The following is a 12,007-nucleotide window of genomic DNA, read 5'->3' on the forward strand; positions in this document are numbered from 1 at the left end:
TCCCTCCCCCCCCCATATCCAAGCCCTATGGCAAGCAGATCCCTATATATGGGGGGGGGGGCGGGAAAGGTAACCACAAAAAGGAGTTCACACTCTACCTGGCAAATGCTGGTCTGGGTTGAGCAGGGCAGCAAGGGGTCTTCTGCTGCAGAGAACACTCTGGCTGCCTCCTCCTTCCTGGCTTGTTTGGGCCCTACTCGAGTTCAGGCTTCACTGCGGCCTACACGGAGGCCTCCGTGGAAGCCCCGCCCAGCCGCCGATCAGCTGAGTGGCGGGAGAAAAGGAGCTCTTGGCAGCTGGGCTGCTGCCTGGATTGCGGCCAGCAGAACAAGCAGGAGAGACGGCGAAGAGGGCAAGTGGCTGAGAGGCTATGGGGCTGGGCAGGGGGCAATGGGGAGTCACATGAGGTGCCCCTGGGGTGCCCCTGGGGTGCCCCTCCAGGCAGTGGGGCCCCCAGACAACTGTCTCCCCTTGCCCTATCATTGTTACGCGCCTGCTTATTTGCCTACCCTGCTGTGTCCTGCTTCATTTAGTCCTGTTTCTGCTGATCCCTGCTAGCCGCAGAAGCTCAACCAGTCAAGCCGTGCATGGACAAATATATCAGTCCTTGCCACCAAAGTGTGGATCAGGAGAGCTTTTATTTACTTCATTGACAGACTTGGCATTTCACAATCATTTGGTGAGTTTGCTACACAACCGGGAAGGATAAGAGAACATGGTAGAGGTGTCCAGAGTACCACCTGGTTCAGTTTTGCTGGAAGAGTTTCAATGATTGGTGCCTGAGGATGTGGACAAGGTGTTCAGTTGGGTTTGGCTGACCACGTGCATGCTTGACCCTTGCCCTACATGGCTTATTAAATCTAGTAGGAAAGGAATTTTTATTTGGGTCCAGCATGAGGTTCTAAATGCAACATTGAGAGAGAAAGTGATCCCAGCTTTGCTGAAGATAGCTATTATTCAACCACTTCTAAAGAAACTCAGTCTGGGCCCAGAGGATGTAAACAACTATAGGCCTGTGGCCAATACTAATTTATTGGGCAAGGTGCTTGAGCATGTACTGAATGACCAGCTCCAAGCACTCTTGGAGGGAGAGCTGGTCTTGTGGTAGCAAGTATGACTTGTCCTCTTAGCTAAGCAGGGTCAGCCCTGATTGCTTATGAATGGGAGACTATGGACCGGGTCTCATGATCAGTGAGACCCGGTTTTGTCTGGTGAGCGGGAAGAGCGGGCTAAGCCAGCTCTCCCCACTCACGAGTGGGCAGGAAGCCCTGGGCGGCCGAATTGGCCGCCCACATGATGGCCGGCTCTGAGACAGAGCTGGCAGGGGGTGGGGGGAGCGGGGGCCGTGCAGCCCCCGCAAGCCCCCGTATGCCCTGCGCGAGTGCGCAGGTTTTTACATGGTGGAACATTCATAAATATGCCTGAGTCCGGAATTCTATCACTTTAGTTGATCATCTAATTATGTCCAATACGTAGAATGGCTCGAAGCAATTTCATGCAGCAGAAGCTTCTTTGAATGTTTCATAGAAGGCTAAAAAAAGAGAGGTCAAAGTGGGAGATGTTTATGACATTACTGAAAGCACTGCCAATGCACAAGTCACCTGCAAGTTTGGCTACTGGTGTCTTCTATAATAGAAGGCTGCTTTTAAGCCTCCCGGCTGGGGGTCTACTCATGAGTAAGTGTGGCGCGAAGGCACACCGTGGCTACTCACAATTGCAAAAAGCAGGTTTGCAGGAGTGCTTGCTCCGCAAACCTGCTTTTTGCCAAGGGTTCTTGAGCGGATTAGCCGCTCCAGAACCACCGGGCTTGGCTGCGAGCCCGGTGGTTCTGACGACCAACAAAAATCGGGCTAGCCTCTGCTAGCCTGATTTTTGTTGGTCGTGAGAATAGCCCCTATAAGTGTGAGCAGTATAAGATATTCCCCTCAGGGGATGGAGCTGTTCTGGGAAGAGCAACTAGGTTCCAAGTTCCCTCCCTTGCATCTCCAAAATAGGGCAGAAAGAGATTCCTTCCTGTAACTTTGGAGAAGCCGCTGCCAGTCTATGAAGACAATACTGAGCTAGATAGACCAATGGTCTGACTCAGTATATGGCAGCTTCCTATGTTCCTATGAACAGATTATCTAGATCCATTTCAATCAGGCTTCAGGCCTGGCTTTGGAACAGAAAATTGCTTTGGTCATCCTGTGGGATGACCTGTGTAGAGAAAGAGACAGGAGGAGTACAACCCTGTTTATCTTCTTGGACCTCTCAGTGGCTTTCAATACCATTGACCATGGTATCCTTTTGCATAAACTGGCCAAGTTAGGTGTGGGAGGCACTGCTTGGAGGTGCTTCTGCTCTTAGCGCAAGGCCTGTTTCCAAAAGATGGTGCTGGGGGATTACTGCTCAACCCCTTGGCACTTGTGCTTTGGGGCTCCACAGGGTTCCATCCTTTCCCCTATCCTGTTTAACAACTACATGAAACCTCTGGGAGCCCGAGGGGTCAACAGTATGCAGATGACACTTAGTTGTATCTCTCTTTTTCATCAGATGCAGGTGAAGTGATGACTGTCCTGAATTCGTGCCTGGATGCAGTAATGGAATGGATGAAGGTGAACAAGCTGAGACTCAATCCAGACAAGACAGAAATACTGTTGGTTGGTGGTCCTCTGCCCGGGTGAATGATGTCCAGCCTGTTCAAGATGGGGTTGCACTCCCCCTGAAGGACCAGGTTCACAGTCTGGGGATGCTCATCAATCCAGCATTGCCGCTAGAGGCTCAAGTGGCCTCTGTGGCTCGGAGCGCTTTTTTTCACCTTTAGCTGATATACTAACCTAGATAGAGATAGCTTGGCCACAGTTACTCATGCTCTGGTAACCTCTCACTTAGGTTACTGCAATGTGTTGCACGTGGGGCTGCTTTTGAAAATGGTCCAGAAACTTCATTTGGTACAAAATAGGGCTACAAGATTATTAACTGGGACTGGGCACTTCGATCATATTATGCCAGTGCTTCATCACCTGCACTGGCTCCCAGTCTGTTTCTCCTGAGAGAGTACCTTGCCCCATATATCTCGATTCAGACCTTATGATCTTCTTCGGAGGCCCTCCTCCAAGTGCCCCTGCCAAACGAGAAGAGGCTGGTGGCTACTGGGGAGTGGGCCTTTAGACCATGCCCTGGCTTTGCCACAGTGATAAAGGAGCATAGCATAGTTGTATGTAAAATGATTCCCTGAACTCTCCAGGTATTTCAAACATGGGCAATCGTATTTGAGTTTGCTATGCTTCCATGACACACTTGGAGGACATTCATGCAAATATTTGTAATGTGGTGGCCACTTAGACATTTATGTGTGGTTTAAACAGGGAATATTGGCAGACTTAGCCTCCTGTCATACTACAGTCATGAAGTAAAGCAAATGTTACCATGCCTTCTGCATCTCAGGGGTGTGTGTGTGTGTGTGTACATGCATATGTGCAACTGCAAGTCAAGGACCTGAAGTCAGGACCGGAGCTGTACCTGCAGGCTGATGAGGATGGAACTTGAAGTACAACTTGGAACTTGAAGTACAATGTATTCTCCTATTGACCAGTCAGACAAGTGCAAAGGCCAGACTTCTGCTATTTATACTAGGCCAATCCATTCCAAAAGATTCATACTGTCTGTCAATTGCAAACACTGACAGGCAACTGAGTGTGACACCTTCTTCTTTTCTGTTCCCTGTGTTAAGCTCACTAGGCCCCTGCATAGCCCATACGGTTCTTGGTTCAAGTCCCAGAAACCTTGGCAAGAGCTGATACATAGTAAACAGTTAAATGACTACCAGGTTACTATTGTACATATGGAACCATCTTTATTATCATAAAATCACAGGTATGGAAGCAATGTGAAGACTCAGGTTTATTTCTTCTCCAATTAGGATCCAGAATGGGGGTGAATTTCTGATTCAGACTTTTTAGGGAAAGAGTCTAAAGAAGCAAATGACCTGCTTAATGGCTAGAGTGGCTCAGAATTAAGCTACTTTTGACCTGAGCCAGGGCTGTTAGCATCCCAAACCAGCAATAACATAAGATACAACCCTGCTTGCTACTGCAATTGATATTAGCTCTTATTCAACCCCATGTGGTGGCTGCATTAAGTGTTCCTACTGGGCTAAATGTATAATTCTGTTGTGTAAATGTTAAGACTATGGCATCAGGGATGAATTTGGAGCACTCCTCGTAAAGCACCATAGGGTACATTTCCTCTCAATGGAGCATATTTTGTGAATGGAAAGGATTATTATTATTATCCATTATTAATACATAGTTGTCTGCCAGCTAGATATCCAGTGCTTGGAACTTCCCATTAGGCAAACCTGGTGAAACTGAGCAGAGAGCAGCACTTAGCTGTGTTCCCTATATAGCTAGATGGCTCCAGCTCAGCAAGTTCCCTACAGTCAATGAAGTGAGTTGTGCCAGGAGGTGTTCTGACTCGGGATCCATACCACCCAATATGTTGCCACTTAATGCTGGTCTTGAGAAATCTGTTCCTCTTAATAAAATTGTGGTCTGTATTTACCAATGTGTCGGTGTCTGTCTCTTTATTCCTTGCCACTGCAATCATAAAACAGTGTTCAGGAAACACTTTCCTATCTATGGCACAGACAAATTGTTACAATGCATTATATTTAGAATAAAAAAATTCGGGGGGGGGAGGGATTCTGGCATGGTTGAAGATATTTCCAAGTGTCAACACTATGGAGTTTTTAGTCTTTGAGGCTATTCACATGTGTGGATGAAACTAGGCAAAGGAAGCCCAGCCTGGTTCCCCCGCCCCACGTGTGAACCACCGGGAGCTGCGCGGCTCCTGGTGGCTAGCTCGCCTATTTGCCCTCTGTTAAATGAGGTTAGTGGAGCAAGTGCTCCGATAACCCCGTTTTTTGGATCGTGAGTCGCCATGGTGCGGCTCCGCACCACGCCAGCTTGCGAGGAGACCCCCGACTAGGAGGCTAAAACAAGTCTCCATGAACAGGGGTCTCCCCAAAATGCCCGCACACTTGCACAGGACATCCTAGGACTTTGGAGGCCAGGCTAACCAGATCCCTGCTGCCCCTACCAGCTCCGTGACGGAACTGGTAATTGTGTGGGCAGCTGATTTGGCCACCCAGGGCAGGCTAGCCGCTCGTGTGCAGGGAGAACGGTCTTGAGCTGCTCTCCCCACAAACCCCATCCGGCTCTCCACACTACTTGTGTGGAGAGCCTCTTTGTTTTTCTACTCATTTTGTTCCCCTTTCCTTATCTCATAACATAAGAACAGCCCTGCTAGATCAGGCCCAAGGCCCATCTAGTCCAGCATCCTGTTTCACACAGTGGCCCACCAGATGCCGCTGGAAGCCACAGGCAGTAGTTGAGGGCATGCTCTCTCTCTCCTGCTGTTACTTCCCTGCAACCAGTAGTCAGAGGCATCCTGCCTTTGAGGTGGCCTGTAGCCCTCCAACTAGTAGCCAATGATAGAGCTCTCCTCCATGAAGTTATCCAAACCCCTCTTAAAGCCATCCAGGTTGTTGGCTGTCACTGCATCTCATGGCAGAGAATTCCACAAGTTGATTATGCGTTGTGTGAAAAAGTACTTCCGTTTGTTGTTCCTAGATTTCCCTGCTATCAATTTCATGGGATGACCCCTGGTTCTAGTGTTATGGGAGAGGGAGAAGAATTTCTCTCTATCCACTTTCTCCACACCATGCATGATTTTATAGACCTCTATCATGTCTCCCCGCAGTCGTCTTTTTTCTAATCTAAAAAGCCCCAGGTGTTGTAGCCTTGCCTCATAAGAAAGGTGCTCTAGGCCCTTGATCATCTTGTTTGCCTTCTTCTTCACCTTTTCCAGTTCTACAATGTCCTTTTTTAGATGTGGTGACCAGAATTGTACGCAGTACTCCAGGTGTGGCCGCACCATAAGAGCATTATAATAGTAACAGTTTTATTTTCAGTCCCCTTCCTAATGATGCCTAGCATGGAATTGGCCTTTTTCACACCTGCTGCACATTGAGTCGACACTTTCAACAAACTGTCCACCACGACCCCAAGATCCCTCTCCTCTCCATTGTGGTATAGCAAATCCTCAAATTTTTCACCAAGCATTATGATGCATAATGCCAAGGGGACAGGTATTTGCAATTCCAGATTAGTATTTTCCAGAACAGTATTTTCTGCACCCCTGGCTTGTATCCCAGTCTTCAAAGCATCGATGGGCAAGCTATGAAGCATTTGCCAAGTAAGGGAAGAACTCCATCTGAAAAATAACTCCATTCATACATTCCGTTCAGCACTCGGACAATCTGTTTAGATCAGGGACTCCCAAACCTGAGTCCCTAGATGCTGTTAGACTACAATGCTCATCACCTCCAGCCACAATGGTCTTTGGGCTAGGCATGATGGGAATTGTGTCCAACATCTGGGGACCCAAGTCTGAGAACTCCTGCTGTACAGTGTACACAGGCAGAGATCTAATCACAGGTACAATTATTCACATCCTATGTTGAATGCAGTTACAGCAGTATACTTCATATCTGTGCACAATGCATTTGAAGGACCTGTACTCAGGTTCATTTTTAAAATGAATGCAGGGACACTCATTCACACACACAAATAATTAACATAAAAATCCTTCAGACATTAGTCTGAAGGCTCGCTGTACTCATGAGTGGTGGGGCAAAGTGGAAGGAATTCCTACCCCCACTGGCTCACTCATCCACACACCCCATCACTCAGGGGTCAGACTTGTTTAGGGGCTTATTTGAAGAGGAAAAAGCCCTCACCTTGACAGGAGGCGGCCTTGTGACTGCAGGAGTAGAGTGATCCAGCTAAGTGAGGCGCCTTTTAAAAGTGGTGATTCGCTTTATTTAGCAGGGGAGAGCAATTGGCTCTATCCATCCCCAGCACAGAACCTCTCCAGTGACTGTTGCTGGTGTCTATTTTTTGTTTCTTTTTTTAGATTGTGAGCCCTTTGGGAACAGGGAGCCACTTGATTGATTGATTGATTGATTGATTATTTGATTTATATACTGCCCTTCCAAAATGGCTCAGGGCAGTTTACAATTAAAAATAGATAGATTGAGTATCTATGTAAACCACTTTGGGAACTTTTGTTGAAACCCTCACAATCACAGGTTGCCCACCATTACAGAAAGGGTTTTCCCCACTTAAGACAAGTCCTGTCAGTCCTGAGAACAATGGGACACGGGGATGAGTGATGCAGTCGGGGCGGGACTTCCTCCCCTTTGCCCAGCCACTCACGGGTTTGGTGAGTCTTCAGACTAATTAATATGACTGCATATAACCAAACTATGCTCTCATGTTGAAAAAAGAGAGAAACAATTTAAATTAGTGCATTGCATTAGAAACAATGTTAACAAACAAACAAATAAAACAGCTTCTCCTATATCAGCCATAAATTGGTCTAAAAGGGTTTAGGAATTTTCAAAATGCCCCAAATTGCCTAACCTTCAACACTTAGTGGCCCAGGGGGGCAAATAATCATGTCTCTTCTACTAGAACTGGTACAAGCCTGCTGGGCCAAGCTGTCTTTATTTTTCCATAGTTAAACTTGTGAAGCGCAAAATGTTTGTGTTGTTTGGTTTGGTTTTTCTGGGGAATGTGACTCCAGTGTGGCTTTTGATATTATAGAAAACACCAGTAGCCAAATGTGCAGGTGACTTGTGCATTGGCAGTGCTTTCAGTAATGTCATAAACATTACAAACACTTTGACCTCTCTTTTTTTAGCCTTCTATGAAACACTCAAAGAAGCTTCTGCTGCATGAAATTGCTTCGAGCCATTCTACATATTGGACATAATTAGATGATCAACTGAAGTGATAGAATTCCGGACTCAGGCATATTTATGAATGTTCCACCATGTAAAAACCTCCAGTGCATGTAGTAAACTTGCACATCAGCAAGATGGCTATGCTAACCTTTCTCCCTAGAATGCTAGTTTACTGCATGAAAGGGAATTTTTGATCTAGCCCAAGGTGGTAAAGTTCCTTCTACTATGTCAGGACTCCACCAGCTTATTCTATTGCATGTAGCTTCAGTCAAAATATGCAGGGTGACATGGATCTGTTGAGATGGTAGAATGAGGGGAATGAGCCATTTTTAAATGGTAAAAGAAATCAAACTCTTGTTAAGAATAGAAGAAGCCTGGAGAATATTCATGTGAGCCCTTTCCTTTTTACGGTATTTTGCCGATGTTGATGTGGCCTTCGTCTTGTGAGAAACCTGCCTGGGGCAATTCCCACCACCCATGCCATCACCCCCTCTTAAAAAGGAGCTGCCACAAGTAGAAAACCAACACAGCTAAGAGCCAGATGGGTTAGGATTCTCACTCTGATGTGTATCCCCCCACCATCCCCACTTTCAAGCCTGTCCTATGTGGGAGTGCGTTCAAAAATGCCATCCTTCATCTGAAGTGAGACAGTCCACTTGACTGACTTAGTATTCTGCTACCTCAGTCTGCTGCATGTCTAATCCAGGCTCGATTCACAATCTTGGAGATGAAAAGGAGATAAAAACCTAGGAGAAAAGGGAAAGAGGAAAGGGCCATTCCACAAGAGAAATCCACTTCACAATTTAGCAATGACTGTGAGAGGTAAAAGCTAATCTTGTCAAACACACACACGCTTCCAAGTTGATTATGAAACTAAGGGAATCCCAGATATGCACCTGGTGTCTAGCTCGCTCAGGGAGGAGGAAGCACCAAGAGTCCCTCCAAGATCCACCTCTCTTTCGAAGTACCACAGCTCCACCTTTGTTGTCTGTCGGAAATCCAAAATCTGTGCGTCCTGTCCTTCCCACTCACTGTTCAATTCTAACAGCTCTTTAGTAATGACTGGCTTAGCTCTTGTGTGGTTGGAAGAAGGCAGCAATTCTGCCAGTCCCTTTGATCTTCCCTGTTCCCTCCCTCCTCCTGCAGGGTCACATTTCCCTAAGGGAGAAGGGATGAGGCATGTCACCCACTCTTCTTGCAATGAGACTGAGGAGTCTTTTATCTGCAGGGGAGGTTTCACTCCATTTAGAAGGATTAAGGCTTCTCAGGTCTAACTTGAAGCCCGTGCTTGGGATTTTTTTTTAAAAATAAAACACTTCAGGAGCTCAGCACTCCTGGCTGAACACGTGCTAACAGGCTCCATAAAATGAGCAGCGTGTTAAAGGAACCTGAATGGCAAGTGGATTCAGTGTCTCTCTTTCATTATATGCCAGCAGGCTTTTGTTCCTAATAAACTCAAGGCAACTTTGCCAAACACAGAATACTTTCTCTGCAGTCTGTTTCCTTATTTATTGTTGGCATCACACGGCTGGCCACACAAATGGCCTACAGGAATAAATCACAACCACCCAAACAAGGCCACCAAGAAAACAGACTCATTTGTTTCACTTGTAATTGGACTGTATGGTGGCTGTGTTGGTATGTACATAACCTCACGCATAAGCACAACATTTAAAAGGGCAGTGACAGCAATGTTGGCAGCATTGCTGAAGTGGTGAAAGCTGGAAGTCTAGAAGCAGTGAGCATCAGGGGTGGGTGCTGGGGGCCAGCTGCAAAGCTTCGAGCCTGCTTCAGGTTCAAAGCTGACGCTACATTTTGCAAACAAGGTAAAACTGCATGAGCCCATGAGGACTGCTGAAGATCGACTAGTGTGAGGGCAATATTGTAGTGTCCTACAAGCTCATCATTAATGTTCAGCAAGGCCATGGTAGATTCCTTTCTGGACTTTATCATTTCAGTGGAAAGTGTGGGAGAAAACCTTTTGTTTTTCAGTTGAGTTGCTGGATTGCAACCTTGAAATTTGCATTGAGATGCAGAACAGAAATCTCGTGATGCAGAAGAGAAGAGCTGCTGGATCAGACAAAGAGCCCATCTAATCCAGCATCTTGTTTTCCACAGTGGCCAACCCTCCTGGAAGCCTACATGCAGGGCATGATGAAACTGTCCTCCCCTATTGTTGCCTTCTAGCAACTGGTATTCAATGGATTACTGCAGCTGAGGATGCAGATTCCACTGCGTCTTGGCCATCATGACTGATCCTGTAGGAAACTGGGCAGCTGTAGCTGCTCCTGCTCATTCCTTGCCCAGTACCTGCTGTGCAACACACTTGGAGTCCTGCTCCATACAGGATAATGGGAATGGATGGGAGAAGCTCTGCTATAGGGGAGTATAAAAGTACAGTGTAGATCTCTAGGTTGTAGACTGACAAGTGTATATTTGAATGTTCCCCCACAGTTAAAAAAATCTCTTTGCATATAGGGCACATCAGGGGAAAGGTCTAGGCAACTCCTTGATGTGCTATTTTTCACTATGCAGAGGGTTTTTAGACAGTGAAGCATTCCAGATGTTGACCTTCTCACAATCTCACTTGCAACCTGAAATGGTACAGTTCACAAAGGACTTCACCATATGATCATCAGCGGTAGAGCATCTGCTTTGCATGCAGAAGGTCTCAAGTTCCATCCTTGGCATCTTCAGGTTGGACTGGGAAACACTCCTGCCTGAAACCTTGGAAAGCCATTGTAGGTCAGTGTAGACAATACTGAGCTAGATGAACCAATGGCACATTCCTATTCCTATATCATGCTTCGATCAAACTTTCTTGCTACCCATTACCTACTTCTCTCTCCTTTTCTATTGTTTTCTACCAGCCTTACACATCACTGTGCTTGCTTCTGATAGGGATGTGCGAACTGATTCAAATTTGAACCGGTTCGAAGGTTCGAATTTGAACCTAACAAGCCAGTAGGTTCGAGCTGCAGGTTCAAATTCGAACCGAACCATGGGGTGGTTTGATTCAAACCAGTTTGAACCTGTTTGAACTGGTTTGGACATCCAAAAATTGGTAGAATGGTAGCTGACACCCAGGGGCACCTGCCGTCCAAACCCCAAAGCAATCAGAAACTTGTATGACTTTTTATGAATTTTTGAAAATTATTTTTATTTTTTTCTCATAGGTATAATGGGAGTCGAACCAGATCATTATTCCTTATTGTGGAGCACCCATGGGTGCCAACAACCATTCAAACCCCAAAGCAACTGGTCAGTACTACGATTTTCTATGAATATTTAAAATATTTTCAATTATTTTTCTCATAGAGTATAATGGGATCAGAACCAGCCCCTACCTGCTATTTTGGAGCACCTAGGGGCACAAAAACAAGGTGGGTGGTAGAAAACCATGGGCGCCTACCACCCACAAAACCCCAAGGCAATTGGACTCTCCTCTGATTATTGGTGAATTGTTAAAGTATTTTTGAATTCCTCATAGGGAATAATTAGGATTGCAGCAAATGTATAGCTTCACGTTGGGGGGAAAGGGGTGTTGTAGAGAGGCGTGTGGTGGGTAGTAGTTCCTAGGGTGGGCAAGGAAACTATCAGAATTATTTGAAAGGAATTGGGCAAAGGGCTGATTTTTAAGTGATTTTTGAAGTTTATGCGTCTTTAAGGTTTTTCTCCATAAAGAAGCATGGAGGTGTCAGCAAATGTACAGCTTCAGGTCAGGGGCAAAGGGGTGGCCTAGAGCAGAGTGTGGTGGGTGGTAGTGCCCAAGGGGGGCCAGGAAGCTATCAGAATTATTTGAAAGGAATTGGGCAAAGGGCTGATATTTAAGTGATTTTTGAAGTTTATGTGTCTTTAAGGTTAGCAATGAGAGTGGATTCATGGTTTGTCAATGAAAATCTTATATGCTACCAATGAACCTACACTCAGAACACTTCAGAAACAACAAAACCCAGTACCCCATGGGTTAGCAATCCATGGGGGTGGTTGGCACCCTCTTTGCACTAGACCACCACTCACTCTGGGCCACCCCAGCACCCCACAAATGGCTTTAAGGTTTTTCTCCATAGGGAAGAACGGAGGTTTCAGCATCCCCATAACTGCACTTGGGGGGTGCTGGGGTGGTCCAGAGCAAGGGTGCCAACCACCTCCATGGGTTGCTAACCCATGGGGTACTGGGTTTTGTTGTTTCTGAAGTGTTTTGACTGTAGATTCTTT

General features: G+C 46.3%; 1 long non-coding RNA gene across 1 annotated transcript in view; it reads right to left on the reverse strand.

The window, feature by feature from the left end:
* The window catches only part of LOC128324220 (uncharacterized), a 59,815-nt gene that overhangs the window by 18,684 nt on the left and 29,124 nt on the right, over positions 1–12,007 (reverse strand). The window contains exon 2 of the long non-coding RNA XR_008306732.1: positions 8,470–8,535. This is a non-coding gene — a long non-coding RNA (uncharacterized LOC128324220). The remainder of the gene's footprint in view (positions 1–8,469; positions 8,536–12,007) is intronic.

Source organism: Hemicordylus capensis, chromosome 4, assembly GCF_027244095.1.
Source record: "Hemicordylus capensis ecotype Gifberg chromosome 4, rHemCap1.1.pri, whole genome shotgun sequence".
Lineage (NCBI taxonomy): Eukaryota > Metazoa > Chordata > Lepidosauria > Squamata > Cordylidae > Hemicordylus > Hemicordylus capensis.